We start from the raw sequence: 18038 nt of genomic DNA on the forward strand, positions 1-18038 counted from the left end.
AACTGGCCTAGCCAGTTTACAGTCAGCCGAAGGCTTTCTTTTTTTTTAATTTCTTCTTGCTTTCTGTCCTTTTTTCTTTCTTTCTGTTTATTCCTTCTTCCTTCCTTCTTTTTTTACTTTTTAATTTTAATTTTTAAAAAATTCCTTTCTTTCCTCCTATCTTTTTTTCATCCTTCCTTCCTTCCTTTACTTTTTTATTCCTTCTCCCTTCCTTCCTTCTCTTTTTTTCCCCTTCTTTTCTCACAGGTGAGACAATAATACCTGGGGTGGAGAAAAGACCAGAGTTAGACCCAAACAGGGTCATCCCAACAACAGAGACAGTGAGACAAATTTCACTTTGCTACTCCAGGGAACTTGCAAGATGGAAGCAGTGAACACCAGTATACCTGCTGGAAGAGGAAACCACCAACAAAGGAACCACAAACAGATAACAAAAAAAGGTGAAGGAGGGAGTTGAAGCCACACTAACCTCAATCCAGGACCAATCTGGAAATACAACTAAAAAGTGGAGAAATTACCCACAACTAACACCTGAACAAGAGTGAGAGAGAAGCCTCAAAACCTTGTACACACAGAAGAATCAGCTTCAACACAAACTGTCCACACCTGCACAACAGAATACACTGTGTGGTAGACAGAGTGATCCTCAGTTAACCAGCTGGAGGGAAGGACCCAACAAAAAAACACCAACAACAATAAAAACCCAAAGACATACAGAGAGCCAACTTAAATGACAGCCCAAGACCAGTGATCTCAGGAGATTAAGAAGACTGAACCACTGAATCTCACAAGTGTTCTACCACAGAAGTTCACACCATAAACCCAGGAAGCCAGAGTAGATCAATTTAAGAGGCAGAAGCTAACAAGAAGACTCTCATAAACAATGGGAAGACAAAGAAACAATACCAAAAGGAAAGAAAAGGAGGAAGCCTCAGAAAGAATGCTAAATGAAATAGAGGCAACTCAGATATCAGATATTGAGATCAAAGCAATGGTTATCAGGAAGCTCAATGAGCTCACAGAGAATTACCAGAAATTACAGGAAAACTACAATGAACTCATTGCAAGCTATATGAACTTGAAAAAGGAAATAGAAACTGTCAACAAGGTCCAAGAGGAAATTAAGAATACAATTTATGAACTGAAGAACACAGTACAAGGAATCAAAAGCAGACTCAATGAAGCAGAAGATCAGATCAGCGAGCTGGGGGACAAAGCAGAAAAAAAAACACCCAGAAAAAGCAAGAAAAGGAAGAGGATCAGAAAGAATGAAGAGGGATTAAGGGAAATCATGACAACATGAAACAAAATAATATCCATATAATAGGAATACCAGAAGCAGAAGAAGAAGAGCAAGGGATAGAAAACCTTTGAAAAAGTAATGATGGAAAACTTCCCTAATTTGATGAGAGAAAAAGTCACACAAATCCAGAAAACATGGAGAGTCCCAATCAAGAGGAACCCAAAGAGGCCCACTTCAAGACATCATAACTAAAATGGCAAAATTTCAAGACAAAAAGAGAATCTTAAAGGCAGCAAGGGAGAAATAGGAAGTAACATACAAGGGAGCCCCAATAAGGTTAGCAGCTGACTTCTCAATGGAAGCACTCCAAACCAGAAGAGAATGGCAAGAAATACTCCAAGTAATGAGAACCAGAGGTCTGCAACCAAGGCTATTTACCCAGCAAGGTGCTCAATTAAAATGGAAGGCCAAATAAGAAGCCTCCCAGACAAAAGAAGTCTAAAAGAATACACCTCCACCAAACCAGCTCTGCAGGATGCTAAAGGGACTCCTTTAAAGGAAGGAAAGAAATGGAAATGAATAAGTACCTATCAATAATAACATTAAACGTAAATGGATTAAATGCTCCAATCAAAAGATATAGAATAGCAGAATAGATAAGAAATCATGACCCAAACATTTGCTGCCTACAAGAGACCCACCTCAGGACAAAAGACCTACAAAGACTGAAAGTGAAGGACTAGAAACAAATTTTCCAAGCAAATGGACAGGAAAATAAAGCAAGGATAGCAACACTCATATCACACAAAATAGACTTTATAAGAAGGTCCATAAATAGACCCAGAAGGTCACTTCGTAATACTCAAGGGAAGAATCCACCAAGAAGACATAAACATTGTAAATATATATGCACCCAACATAGGAGCACCCAGATACATAAAGAAAATCTTGGTGGACTTCAAGAAAGATATTGACAGCAATACAATTATAGTAGGGGATTTAAACACCCCACTGTCAAAAATGGAAAGATCTTTCAAACAAAATATCAACAAAGATATTGTGCCATTGAACAATGCCCTAGATGAAATGGGCTTAACTGATATATAGAGAACCTTTCACCCCAAAGAAGCTAAATACACATTTTTTTCAAATGCACATGGAATATTTTCAAAGATAGACCACATGATAGGACACAAAACAAACCTCAACAAATTCAAGAAAACTGAAATCATATCAAGCATACTCTCCAACCATAAGGGCCTGAAACTAGAAACCAACCCTAAGGGGGAAAAAAACAAAACACTCAAAATCATGGAGATTGAATAGCATGCTATTAAACAATGAATGGGTCAAGAATGAAATTAGGGAAGAAATCAAAAGGTTTCTGGAAACAAACAAAAATGAACTTACAGTAATCTGAAACTTATGGGACACAGTGAAGGCAGTCCTGAGAGGGAAGTTCATAGAGATACAGGCTTACCAAAAGGAGAGAAACATTTCAAACAAACAACCTAACCCTACACCTACAAGAACTTGAGGAACATCAAAAAAGACAGCCCAGAGCAAGCAGAAGGAAGGAAATAACCAAGATGATAGCAGAAGTAAATGACATAGAGACTAAAAGCACAATTCTAAGGATCAATGAATCCAGGAGCTGGTTCTTTGAGAAGATAAACAAAATCGACAAGCCTTCAGGCAGGCTCATGACGAAAAAAAGAGAGAAGACCCAAATAAACATAATCAGAAATGAAAGAGGAGAGATTACAACTGACACCACAGAAATACAAAGGATTGTAAGAAATTGTGATGAAGAACTGTATGCCAAGAAATTTGAATACCTAAGTGAAATGGACAAATTTCTAGAAAAATACAATTTTCCAAAACTCAGTGAAGAAGAAGCAGGAAGCCTGAACAGACCAATAGCAGCAGATGAAATTGAAGCAGTAATCAAAAAACTCCCAACACACAAAAGCCCTGGACCAGATGATTTCTCAGGAGAATTCTACAAAGTATTTAAGGAAGAGTTAACCCCTATCCTTCACAGACTATTCCAAAAAATCCAGAATGATGGAAGACTCCCAAACTCCTTTTATGAAGCCAGCATAATCCTAATCCCCAAACCGTATAAAGACACAACAAAGAAAGAAAACTTCAGGCCAAGATTGCTGATGAACATAGATACTAAAATCCTCAACAAAATATTGGCAAACCACATCCAACAATACATTAAAAAGATCATACACCATGACCAAGTGGGATTTATCCCAGGAATGGAAGGATGGTGCAATATTCACAAATCAATAAACATATTACACCTTATAAACAAAATGAAAGACAAAAATCACATGATCATAGCAATAGATGCGGAAAAGGCATTTGATAAGGTATAGTACCCATTTATGATAAAAACACTCAGCAAAGTGGGAATAGAGGGAGCATTCCTCAATATTTAAAGGCCATATATGAATGACCTACAGCCAACACTATACTCAATGGGAAAAACTAAAATCTTTTCCACTAAGATCAGGAACAAGACAAGATTGTCCACTTTCACCACTTCTATTCAATATAGTATTGGAAGTTTTAGCCATAGTGATCAGACAAGAAAAGGAAATAAAAGGCATCCAAATCAGAAAGGAAAAACAAAACTGTCATTGTTTGCAGATGACATGATAGCGTACATAGAAAATCCTATAGACTGCACAAAAAAACTGCTTGATCTAATAAATGAATTTGGCAAAACAGCAGGATACAAAGTCAATAGCCAGAAATGAAGGCATTTTTGTACACCAACAATGAAACATTGGAAGCAGAAATCAAGAAAAAAAATCCCATTCGATACAGCAACAAGAGAAATAAAATACCTAGGAATAAACCTAACCAAGGAGGTAAAAGACCTGTACTCAGAAAACTACACAACACGGAGTAAAGAGATCAAGGAAGACATAAATAAATGGAAACATATACTGTGTTCATGGATCGGAAGAATTAACATCATCAAAATATCCATACTACCCAAATCATATGTTTGATATGATTCCATACTACCCAAAGCAATTTATAAATTCAATGCAATGCCTATTAAAGTACCAATGGCATATTTCACAGACCTAGAACAAGCACTTCAAAAATTTATATGGAACCATAAATGACCCCGAATAGCGACAGCAATTTTGAGAAAGAAGAGTAAAGTAGGAGGGATCATAATACCTGATATCAAACTGTATTACAAGGCCAGTGTAATCAAAATAGCCTGGTACTGGCATAAAAATAGGCACATAGACCAATGGAACAGAACAGAGAGCCCAGAAATAAACCCAAGTCTCTATGGTCAATTAATATTTGACAAAGGGGGAAGAAGCATAAAATGGAGTAAAAATAGCCTCTTCAACAAATGGTGTTGGGAGAGCTGAACAGCTATGTGTAAAAAAATGAAACTCAAGCATCAGCTTACATATACACAAAAATAAATTCAAGGTGGATAAAAGATTTAAATATAAGCCATGTCACTATTAAAGTCCTAGAGGAGAACATAGGCAGGAAAATCTCAGATATTTCACACAGCAACATTTTTACTGATATGTCCCCTAGAGCAAGGGACATAAAAGAAAGAATAAACAAATGGGATCTCATAAAAATAAAAAGCTTCTGCACTGCTAAAGAAAACAGTTTAAATTAAAAAGAGAACCAACTGTATGGGAAAACATATTTGCCAATGATACCTCAGACAAGGGTTTAATCTCCAAAATATATAAAGAAGTCACATGACTCCACTCTAAGAAGACAAGCAACCCAATTAAAAAATGGGTCAAGAACTTGAACAGACACTTCTCCAAAGAGGACATACAGAGGGTCTAGAGACATATGAAAAGATGCTCAGTATTACTAGCTATTAGAGAGATGCAAATTAAAACCACAATAAGATACCACTTCACACCAGTCAGAATGTCCATCATAAACAAAGCAACAAACAAAACAACAAGTGCTGGAGAGGTTGTGGAGAAAAGGGAACCCTAGTGTACTGTTGGTGGAATTGCAGACTGGTACAACCACTGTGGAAAACAGTATGGAATTTTCTCAGGAAACTAAAAATGGATCTGCATTTCGACACACCAATTCCACTGCTGGGACTCTATCCTAAGAACCCTGAATCACCAATCCAAAAGAACCTATGCACCCCCAATGATCATAGCAGCACAATTTATAATAGCCAAGTGTTGGAAGCAACCTAGGTGCCCATCAGTAAATGAATGGATCAAGAAACAATGGTGTATTTATACAATGGAATTCTATGCTGCAGAAAGAAAAAAGGAGCTCCTACCCTTTGTGACAGCAAGGATGGAACTAGAAAGCATTATGCTAAGCGAAATAAGCCAGGTGGTGAAAGACAAATACCATATGATCTCAACTTTAACAGGAACCTAAACAACAAAACAAAGAAACAAGCAAAATATAACCAAACACACTGAAATTGAGAACAGGCTGACAGTGACCAGAGAGGATAGGGGAGGGAATTTTAGGGGAAAAGGTGAATGGTTTGCAGGAACAAGTGTAAAGGACACATGGACAATAACAAGGTGGGGTGGAAATGGGAGGTAGGTGGGAGGTACGGGGCAGGGCTGGGATGGGGGTAAAAGGCAGAAAACTGTACTTGAACCACAATAAAAATAAAAAATAATAAAAAATAAATTAACACAAACCCCAAAATAAAAACAAAACAAGAAGATAACGCTCTTGCTCATTATATGACTCCACAATTAGCTTCTACTAGAAGAAAACTTGTCAGTCCTCAGCAGCACCACAATCTCAAATAATCTAGTTTAGGTCCAGCTAACAAATGCCATTGTTTAAAGAAAACAGGATCACTGTCTAAAGAAAGTGTGGGTGGACCCAAGTGCACCTTTAACATATGTGCCCAACTAGATGTGGGTCAGTCAAACTAGATTCATATATAAAAGAATAACCTAAGTAAATGTACTATTTGGAGATAGAGACATAATTTGAAGAATAAACATGTTTCCCCATTGCTAGTGATTCCCCTGCAAATGTTTTTAATTATTCAACTTAATTATGTATAAGAACAGATAGAGTGGAATCACAACATTCTAGACAATCTAAAAGTTATTTCTCCTTGGCTTTGGAATACAATGGTCACCATTCCTGTACAGACCACCTTCCGTATGTTTTTCCTTAACCTAAAACCCACTTCTACTAGAGAAGTTCATTAGGAGACACTAAACATTAACTTTTAAGTGAATTCTCTAGATATTTTAACGGTCTCTTCATCATTGTTCCCATGCATAAATTAGTCAGAAACTCACACCATTACTTTTCCTGGGACTGAGTGCAGTTTAGAGCCAAAGAGGGGCTGTTGTTACTGTACATGCCTCCTTCCTCTCACTGGGCTAGCACTTTGAGTACCAGGATTATGCAATATTCATCTTTGTAGTCCCAGTATGCAGTAGGCCATTAATTAATATTTATTGAATGACTTATGTACAAAATATATAGCAACCCATTAAACTATTTGCTAGTTTGTGCTACAGTTTTTAAACTGTTGGTTTAACATAAAGTATTGTATTGCTCTGGGAAAGCAGGTAAGTGGCTCTTTACAAAGCAGATTTATATATAATTAGATACAATGTATTCTAATGATTTGATTTTATTTGATTTGGCTAGCCTAATGTAGATGAAAGACACTCTGTCTATTGATGTTGTTTATTTCCTTGGTGGTAATAAATAAATGAGATTTCTTCTAAGATTTTGCCAATGGCAATTTGTGTGTTATTCCAAAACTGGAGCCTTTGACTTTTGCAACAATGATTTAGGGATGAACTGTAAGACCCTTAAAAACCCATCTAATCCAGTTTTATTGTTTTATAAACTCTCAGACTTTTCATTTTCTTTGTCATGAATGGGAAGACAGGACAGGATCTTAAAAAGGCAAAGAGAGACCATGGTGCTTAAGAAGCTAAAGGACTTTGAGATAATGTAAATAATGAAGTTTGTATGTTGGAAAACTGCTTTCCCTCTAATCGCTCTGTCTCACTTTTGTTTTTGAAAACATTTAAGTGCATAAAACCAGGTAAATGAAGAACATAGAGATTCCTTATTATCTTGTGGATACTAAAGATTGTAAAAACAAAACAATGCCATAACCACTGTGTAGAACCTGGTAGGAGGCTATTTTACTACAGCAGGGAAAACTTGGGGGAAAATAGCCCAAAATGAATATGTTTGGTGAATTAAAAGCCACAGGCAAGATCAGCATTAAAAGCCATTATTTATGATCATAAAAATGAAATTCCACATAAAAGAACTTTAAACATGTATATTATTTTGGTGGAATGCTTTAAATTAGGCTTAGTTTGTGTCTGAACAGTCAGTGACTACTTTTACTAAAAATTAAACAATATTCTAATTATTTGGACAGTGTATTTATAGATAAAAACATGTTATCTGGATTCAAAGAGCTGAATTACTTTTTGGTCTGGCACCTATTCAAGGACCTATTACTTTTTTCTGTAATAGTTATTAGACTGACAATTTTGGAGATTGGCAGTTAGGATTTGAACTTCATCAAGTCACTCACTTGACAAGGCTTCTTATAATCTTCTATGGGTGAGTGTGAGTCAAATTGTGAAAAAGATATTAAGAGAAATATCTACTATATCAGATACCTGAAGCAGGATAAGTACAATTTTGGAGACAGAAGAATGGGCTGAATTGGAGGAGGAGAGAAATGGGTGTTGGAGTGTGGTGTGTACAACTAGCTCAGTATTTTAGCAGACAGTCTGATGACGTGAGTCAGCACAGCTAAATGGTGGCCAAAATATTTAATAGGAGGTTTTGTTATTTTTGCTTCTGCCCTGTTTTTTTTCTATTTTTATGTCTTTACTCTTTTTAAAATTATATTTTATTGATTATGCTATTACCATTGCCCCAATTTGCCTTCTTTGCACCCCTCTACCTGGAACCCCTATTCCCTCTGGCAATCCACCCTTTCCTTCATGTCCATGGGTCATGCATAAAAATTCTTTGGCTTCTCCATTTCCTATATTATTTTTAACATCCCCCTGTCTGTTCTGTACCTACCAATTTGTACATCTGAATCCCTGAACCTTTTCCTCCATTCTCCTCCTTCCCCCTCCTAGCTGATAACTCTCTGAATGATCCCCATATCTATGATTCTGTTTCTGTTCTGCTTGTTTGATTAGTTTGTTTTTTAGATTCAAATTTTGATCGTTGTGAATTTATTGCCTTTTTAATGTTTATACTTTTGATCTTTTTCTGAAATAAATCCCTTTAACATTTCATATAATAATAGATTAGTGATGCTGAACTCCTTTAGCTTTACCTTGTCTGGCAAACACTTTATCTACCCTTTCATTCTAAATGAGAGCTTTGCCAGATAGAGTTATCTAGGATGTAGGTACTTGCTTTTCATCACTTTGAATACTTCTTGCCAATCCCTTCTTGCCTGCAAAGTTTCTTTTGAGAAATCAGCTGACTATCTTATGGAAACTCCTTTTTAGGTAACTCTCTGCTTTTCTCTTGCTGCTTTTAAGATTTTCTCTTTATTTTTAACCTTTGGCATTTTAATTATGATGTGTCTTGATGTGGTCTTCTCTGCATCCATCTTGTTTGGGACTCTCTGTGCTACCTGGACTTGTACATCTGTTTCCTTCACAAAATTAGGAAAGTTTTCTTTTATTATTATTTCAAATAGGTTTTCAATGTATTGCTCTTTCTCTTCTCCTTCTGGCACCCCTATGATGCACTGTTAGTATGTTTGAAGGTGTCCCAGAGACTCCTTATCCTAGCCTTATTTTTTGGATTCTTTTTTCTTCTTGCTATTCTGATTGATTTTTTTTTATTTCTTGTGTTCCAAATCATTGATGTGATTCTCAGCTTAATCCACTCCACTGTAGATTGATTTTCTGTAAATTTTTCTTTATTACACTTAAAGTAAGCTTCATTTCTGCCTGGGTCTTTTTTATGCTGTTGAAGTATCCAGTGAGTTCCTTGAGTATCCTAATAACCAGTATTTTGAACTCTGCATCTGTTAGATTTCTTATCTTCATTTTGTTTAGTTCTTTTTGTTAAGTTTTGTTCTGTTCTTTTCATTTGGGCCACATTTCTTCGTTTTTTTTTCATTTTGGCACTCTCTCTGTGTTTGTTTCTATGTGTTAGGTAGAGCTGCCTTTAGTCCTTATCTTAGTAGCATGGTCTGTTGTAGAAAAGCATATTAGTTACTAGGGTGGGGCAGGGCCTTAGGTAATGGCCTGAGCAGTTCAACCATGTGAACCAGGTTGACAAAGTCTCTAATGTGGTATTGCTGCCCTGTGGCTCTGTGTGTGAGAGGGCTCAGAAAGCAGACAATGCTATTGCCTCTGGAGTTTTGTCCAGCAGGAAGCTGTCCCCAGGCACTAGCCCTGATGCCAGACACTTCAATTTCTCTCCATATGCCACTAGTGACCTACCAGCAGTTGCCCTCGTGCTGGAGCCCAGAAGGAGTAAGTCTGTGTAAGTCCTAAGACTGTTGCAGGCTCTTTAATAGGAGACTCCTAAGAAAGCTGCAGTTTCTTCCACTACCCACTAGTTTTTACAGCCAGAAGCTATGGGACTTATCTACCTGTCGCTGGAACCCTGTGCTGGGTAATGTGGTGTGGAGCTGGGATTCCTCACTTGTGTGATATTCCTCCTGACTTTTATGTACCACATGTGGTTGTAGGACCACCTGTTCTGCCATCTGTGCCCCTCCTACATGTCTGGATGAATGTGACTTTTTTAATTCCTTGGCTTTGGGACTTCCATACAACTCAATTTTCTGATAATTTTGGGTCATAGTTGTTTTGTAGTCTAGTTGTAATTTTTGTTGTGATTGTGCAAGGAGGTAAGCCATGTTTACCTATGTCTCCATCTTAACTGGAAGTCTAATATGAGGTTTTACTTACAAAAATTCACAACTTAAGAAAAAAATTTTAAAGTGATTATTTCATTTTGCCCTCTATTTGTCAGTCCACATCTAGAAAAGTTCATTTAATTCTGAGTAACACATTTTACAAAGCAGATAGACAAACTGGAATGTGGAGACCAACAAGAATAATCAGAGTATTTGAAATAATACCATGGGAGGAGTGATTAAAGTTGTGAGGTATGTGAGATGTACAAAAAGTAGACTTTGAAAGCAACATCATTTCTTATTTTAAATACCTTTAGGACTGATCAGGAGAAGAGATTGGACTTACACTGTATGTAAAATTAGGAATGATGGAAGGATTGCTTGTGATTCAATGTAAAGAAAAAGTATTTAAGCCCTGGCTGGCGTAGCTCAGTGGATTGAGCACGGGCTGTGAACCAAAGTGTCGCAGGTTCGATTCCCAGTCAGGGTACATGCCTGGGTTGCAGGCCATGACCCCCAGCAACCACACATTGATGTTTCTCTCTCTCTCTCTCTCTCTCTCTCTCCCTCCCTTCCCTCTCTAAAAATAAATAAATAAAATCTTTAAAAAAAATAAAGAAAAAATATTTAAACTATCTGTTTGTCCAAAGATGGAATTGCTGACCCACATGGCAGTATATTATATAGTCTAGCAGAGAAAATTCAAGCAGAAGATAGACCAGATAGCTTCTATGGCTTCTTCATTTTTGAGAATTTATAGATCTTGAAGCCAAAGGGAAATTTTGCTGAAGCATACTTCAAAAATGCATTCTGCAAAACCGTATTAATTTTTTTATAACATCTGTATTCTTACTCTTCTTTACTAACCTGGGTAGTTAAAAACCAATGGTATATAACTTTGATCACCTAGCTCTGGTGCCCAGAAGGTCTTGTATTCCAGGGTCCCATAAGACTTTGGCAATCAGCCAGAGAGGTGATTCTTGGCAGGCTGCCAGCCCCAGGCCACTATTCAGACAGAGGGCTCTGGCACACCTCTCAGTCTTTCTGTAAAGGAAGCCTATTTGCTTATCCTGGAGCTTTGGCCTGAGGGAAGGCTTGAATCTTAGCATACCCCTTGTGGACTATGGAGCTGTTTTTAAGGAATACAGGCTGTGCATGCTACCTTGGTTCTGCCTTCTCCTTGCTCCAGCTCATTGGCATCTCTCAGAAAATAGATTATACAAGAGTAAGCAAAAGTAAGTGCACAGTTGTGAGTATGCAAAACAGAGTTTATGCTTACACTTTATTTACTCATTATTATAGCACTTAATTTGTATTATAACAGTAAACCTAATTTTGTCCACACCTGTACTTTCATCTGGAGCCCCACCTGTTGCAACTGCCACCCAGGGGATATTGCCAGATTGCCTGGCCAGTGAGGTTAACACTTGCAGCCTCACAGCACTGTACATATTTAAACAGCTGCTGCCTGAAGATTTGGCTTTCAAACAGCCTAAATCTATGTGCTGATATTCTCCTGTTAGGGATGCTGACAGGTCTTGACACATTCTCAACTGTGGAGAGCCATGAAAATGTAATGGCTACTTGGAAAAGCAGGGATGTTGGAGAGACAGCAAAGATCTGGGGTGGGGCTGCAAGATAGGCTCCCCCCAACATGGGGCCAAGCCTATGAGCCTGGAAAGAACATCTGGTCCATCTGCTATATAGAAACCCACATAGAGAGTGAAACAAAATGAGCAGACAAAGGAATATGTTCCACATGAAAGAATAAGATAAAACTTCAGGGAGAAAAACCTTAATGAAATGGAGATAAGTAATTTATCTGATAAAGAGATCAAAGTAGTGGTCATAATGATACTCACTGAACTGGGAAGAAGAATGGATAAACATAGTAAGAACTTCAACAAAATGATGGAAAATATAAGAAAGTGCCAAATAGAAGTCACAGAGCTAAAAAGAATAAAACAAAAAATAAAAATAAATGACTTAAAATACAATAGAGGGGTTAAACAACAGACTGAACAAAGAAGAAAGGATCAGCAAGTCTACAAAAAGGCAGTGAAACTCACCCAATAAAAGTAGCAAAAAGAAAAAAAAAGAATTTAAAAAGTGAATATAGCATAACTTGCTTGTAGAACGGGGGGGGAGAGAGAGAAAGAGAGGGAGAGAGGGAGAGAGAAATGTTTGGATTTGTAGAAATAATGACTGCAAACTTCTCTAACCTGGGGAGTAAAACATATTCAGATCCAAGAAGCCCAGAAAGTTCCAAATGAGGTGAACCCAAACAGACCTTATACCAAGACACATTTAATTAAAATTTCAAAAGTTAAAGATAAGGAGAGTATATGAAAAACAATAAGAGTTTTGAAAACACTTTATCTGAAGATAAAATAGATAAAATAGATAGATATCTTTATGAAGATATTTATTTTCAATATCTTTGTAAAATAAGAACTAGTCAACTACAATGTTTCTTATTTTACAGAAGACCTAACTGAACTTCAGAACTTAAGAAAAATATTGATGAAGTTATATCTAGAACATGGGAATTTTGATTCACAAAAATAAAACTTTCAACTCTGCCTTTTCACATTCACTATCTGATGCATTTTCTAAAATTCTCCTTAAAGTGGATTGAGACCATTTGTTGATTAATTCAAGTTCACTGAGTACATTTCAAAGCCATAAATCAATTATTCTGTAATCATGTCAGTACTGTCTGAGAGCAAGTGCCTACTTGTGTTCTAAGCAAATGGGACAGTTTTAAGGTTCCTTTTCTAGGGGTCTTCAAGGTATCATTATCTTCATACTACTGGCTAGGTCATGCTTTTCTACTAAGTCTACTGTTAGTACTCTATGGCCAGAGTGAGTGAAAACTCTGGACATAAAAAATGGTGATGACCTCGCTCGTGCATTAAATTCCACTGCATTTTGGTTTTCTCCATCCCAGCACCATCTGTGATGATATCACTCTCTTTGATGCAACATATAACCCCTTGTAATGATAGCTGTGTGCTGCTTGCTCACACTCCCTGTGGCAGGCATTGAAACTGCTCTAAACATCAGCAAAAACAAATGGTTCTCTTTTGTCCTTGAGTTTATTACATGTCTGACACTAAGCAGGTTTACCTGTGGTCAGAAAATAATCCTGGTCCTTTGGCAGTTAATATCCCAAAGGGTAATAATCAGAGGTTTGAAAGGAAATGCCTAAAAGAGGTTTTCTCATGAGCTAACTTAAGTGACTTAAGTAATTAGGTATAAAAGATATAATCAGAGCTAAGTTTAAGTCTCATGTCTGACATGATTTTTTTACTACTAGATTAATCTGAATTGTATCATTCTGAAGAACTCTCCTCTCTAGGCACACCCCTGCCACTTAGGGATCCCCACCATGCTGAGTGAGACTCATACCACCATCATTATAGCTCTTCAGCATTGTAAAAGTTCAGTGGCTCTGTCAAACCAGGATGACAAATTTCTCACAGTGTTGAAACAGTTGGTGGCCAATATATGCATAAGGGAAGTTATGCATATTGGTTAATAACAATAATCATCCACACAAGCACTTATACATACGCACAATCTTTTTTAGGACTAGCTTGTCTGAAATCTTGGCATCCTGAAATGTCAGATGAATTCAAAATGTGATTATCTGAGCTTCCTGAATGTAGAGACAGCAAACTGGCAGAGAAATAGAAATAATATGATAATTTAGCATTCCACATTTTGCTGGCTACAAGTGTCATCTTTGGGGTTAACAGATGCCAGCATTCTTTGATTAGTTAAGTGGAGCACCACCTTTCACAGCTTCCTTTGTGAAAACTGAATATCCTAACAGAATGTTGTTAATACCAAGATTTTGCTAAATATTCATGTTTTCAGTCTTCAGTATCATTTAAAATGCAAGAAACTAAAAATACACACAAACCAAATGTTGATGCATTACAGGGCTTGCATGTTATGATTTTCTTATTGCATCTGGTAACTTCATGCTATTAGCTACACTTGGTACAACTGGATACAGCTTGACAATATTTGGGATTTATTAAAATGTAAATGACAAAGCAGAAAAGAATGTTCAGACAATTGAATTACTCCATTGACTGAATGTTCCAATACAGTATCTATTTTTGTCAAAGCAATGATGGCTCCTGCTGTGGAACATTGAATGGAATATTCCATGACAGGGTTCAGGGAAAAAGTTATGTATAGGATATTGAAACCTAATCATTGGATTTTTAATTCACCTCTTCTAAAGCAACAGATTGCCAATACTTTCTAAAAGAAATTACAATAACTTTGGCACATAATTATGGGAAGATTATCATTCAAAACCATGTATTCAGTATCTACTATTGGATCTGTAACTTCATTCATAAAAACAATGACACATTTGTTTGTTTTGCTCTTGGCCTGGGCTTGTTTTGGTTATGAACATTATGTGATAAGAATGAGCATGTGTGATATGGCCATGAATATGTACAGTGCAAGACAGACATTTTCCTGATGGGAATTGTTATATATTATTTACTGTAGAGAAGGCTGGAAGGTAGGTAGGTGTCCTTAAGGAGTTGAAGGGATTGAGTTTAGAAAGAATGGAGACCAGCTGTTCTTTTCTCTACAGTGAACAAGAGAAAACAGGATTATATGACAGCATGAGGGATTTGTAATAGAAATATAACAGAATTTCCCAACTATGTAAGTTCTCAAACCTGACATGCATTTTGAAGCAAGTGTGTGAATGTTAGTCTTATTGTGATGTCTTAAAAAAAGGAAAGGCACATGGGCACTAAGTGGTCTTATATGGGTGAAGAGAGAACTAAGTGATTTATAGTTCCTGAATTTTCTTGTTGCATCAGTAGAATCTAGAACTGCATGTTGGTGGTAGCTAAGAGAGCTCCCTTTTTTATGGTGGTTACATCTTACAGGGACAGACTGGCCATTTTTACTTGTACTGTGAAAAGTCACACTGAAGGGAATGCCATGTACTAATGGGAGAGAAAACAGAGAATGTGGGGGCACAACGTACTTGTGTTTATTCCTCCCACTGTTATGTCTGCCACAGAGTAGTTCAAATTTAAAAGAGAAATGGTCTTCCTAGTTATTTGTGGAGTTTAACATATGTATATTGATTTTTGAATTTGTAGGGATGTGGTTAGGGCTCCCGAAGAACTGAACTCTCTACGTCTTTACACACACAACCACATGCATATAATGTCTTGTACATTGTCAATAAATGTTGTACTCTACCAAAATTAATCTATAATGTTTACATTTGATCACACAAAAAATTAAGTACATGGAATATAAATTGATTCAAATTTAATTCTTGCTTTAAAAATTATGACCACAGTGTATGTTGGTTATATCTTGATTTGAAGATAATTATATTTTCCATTTTCCAGAAAGATCTCAATAGCAGCCAAAAAATCAGTGTTAGAGTCAGAAACTTGGTGTCAGGTCTTATCTCAGCCATGAACTGGCTGTTTACCTGGACAACTAAGTGCTTCTTAAGTATCAGCTTATATTCTGAGAAACAAAAAGTAAAATGAGGATATGCTAAACAGACAATTTTAAACTTTCTCCTTTTTGTTTCTAATGTGCTATCAATTATCAGTACCAAAACTCTTGATCTCTGACCTCACTCTAAGGTTACATCCCCATAGGTTAATAGCTCTCAACTTTGGCTACATGTTAGAATCACCTTGGGAGCTTTAAAAAAATAAAATTCCCAGGCCATAGCCACACCAATTAATGCAAAGTCTTTTGAGGAAGGACCCAGGTATCAGTATTGTTTTTAACTTCCCACTTAGTTATGATGTGCAGCAAAGGCTGAGAACTCTTGCTTAAGTGAAATAATGATATTAATGTTGTTTCATGGTGAGCACAAGAATTGTGTTTGCATTGTGTTTTCCTATATCCCTGGTACCTAACATAGTAGGTGCTCAGGAAATAATCAACAGTTTTAGTGAACTTTGGCTAATCCCTAACAAGAAATAGTCCTTATCAAATTCAGTTATCTACTTTGATCATTTTCACTTTGATCTTACTCAGTGAATAACAGCTCAATTGTCTATTTTTGTTTGCCAGTGTTAAAAAAAGAGAAAAGTTTAATAATGGGTAATCCTACAATTCAACTATTCTTGGAATGAAAGTAAGAAAATCATCTATCCTTTTATCTTATAGAGAGGAGGCCCTTTGGAATCTAGAGACATGTCTCCTCCATGACTCCACAAATCTAGGTAAAAATAAATAAAAGGAAATGTCTAAGTATCCAGATGTGTCACTTCTTTATTCAGCCAACACTTATAAACTACTTACATTGTGCCAAGCACTGTGATAGACTATCAGAGAATTTCTCAATGAGGGCTTTATGCTAGAATTGAACCTAATATCTGGGCATCTTTACATGTAATAAATTAATGTACTTTCTATGCATATAGGATAGTTTCAGTTGTATACCATTTCTGGAAGAATTCAGAAAAGAGTCAATAGTTTTCTCTGTGGTTCAGATGGCAAACTTTGGCAAAGAAAGGCTGCAATCGAGGAAGTGACAGATGAAACACAGTACTTGTTTTTTAAAACAGTATTGTCCTGCTCAACTTTCTTGGTGACAGATCGGTTCCTTATCTATGCTGTTCAAGAGGGTAACTTCCAGTCACATGTGGGTCTGGACACTTAAGATGTGGCCAATGGCCCTGAGAAATTGAATTTTTAATTGCATTTAATGTCATTAATTTAATTTGAAGTAGCCACATACAAAGAGTGGCTGCCCTATTGAATGAAACATCTCTAGAATCACATATTCAAATGGAGGAGACTGGCATGTAAGTTATAATTTGGGTGGTCAGTGCTAATGTGAGGTAAGCACAGGATACTGTGATAGCACATAGAAAAAAGCTATAACCTTGCAGGTAACAGCAGGGTGGTTGAGGCAAAGATTTCCAAGAGGAAGTGACTTCCAGGATGAGGCCCGAAGAGTAAGATATGAAGTCTGGAAAGGGGAATAAAGAGGATTCTGAACAGAAGGTTTTGGTGTGTGAGAAAACCTAGAATATAAACAGAACAATACCATATGATTTCACTCATATGTAGAATCTAATGAACAAAATGATCTAACAAGCAAAACAAAGACAGATAGATGGAGAACAGATGACAGCTAGTTGGTGGGGTGGGGGAGGTTAGGGGCTGGAAGGATTTAGCAGAAAGGAAAAAGGACTCATGAATGGACATGGACAACAGTGTGGTGATCGCTGGAGGGGTGGGGGTATGAGGGGACTAATTGGTAATAGAAAAACACAATAAAGATAAACAAACATGGAACATTAAGAAGCAGCAAATGTGTAGAGCTACAACATAGACAAGTGAGTGGGGAAAAGGACTTGGTTAGTCTAGAGAGGGATACTGAGCCAAGATCCAGCATATGAAAGGCTTTAGGTGTCATGATATTTCAAAGCTAATGGAGAGCCAATAAAAAGTTTGAAAGTGTGAATAATATGATGATATTTGTGGTTTACAGAAATTTCTCTGGTTGCCACTTGGCAGTGTGGAGGAAAGCTGGAGACAGGATGCAGGAGTCCAGATGAGAAGTGAGGATTGTCTTAACTATAGTCACATAGATGATGGAAAGTAGGCTTATTTGAAAACAGGAAGATGACAAAGTCAAAAGGATCACCCTGATTGGCCATGGCAGGTCACAAGAGACAAGACAAGCATCATGCCTTGGTTTCTGACTTGGGTAGATGATAGTGACATTTCTTGAAAGGCAACATGGGGTGATTTAGAAATTGACTAAATTAAAAATTTCTTATCATGTTAGATTATTTGCTCTTCCTGGATTCTCAGACTAGCTTTGATACACACTAGTGGAAACAAACAAATGATGAGAGC

At 36.9% G+C, this 18038-nt stretch overlaps 1 long non-coding RNA gene across 1 annotated transcript in view; it reads right to left on the bottom strand.

Annotated features, from left to right (window-relative positions):
- The window catches only part of LOC123832606, a 36138-nt gene that overhangs the window by 4837 nt on the left and 13263 nt on the right, over positions 1 to 18038 (bottom strand). The window lies entirely within an intron of this gene.

This window comes from Phyllostomus hastatus, unplaced genomic scaffold, assembly GCF_019186645.2.
Source record: "Phyllostomus hastatus isolate PE091 unplaced genomic scaffold, TTU_PhHast_1.1 phas_scaffold_193, whole genome shotgun sequence".
Lineage (NCBI taxonomy): Eukaryota > Metazoa > Chordata > Mammalia > Chiroptera > Phyllostomidae > Phyllostomus > Phyllostomus hastatus.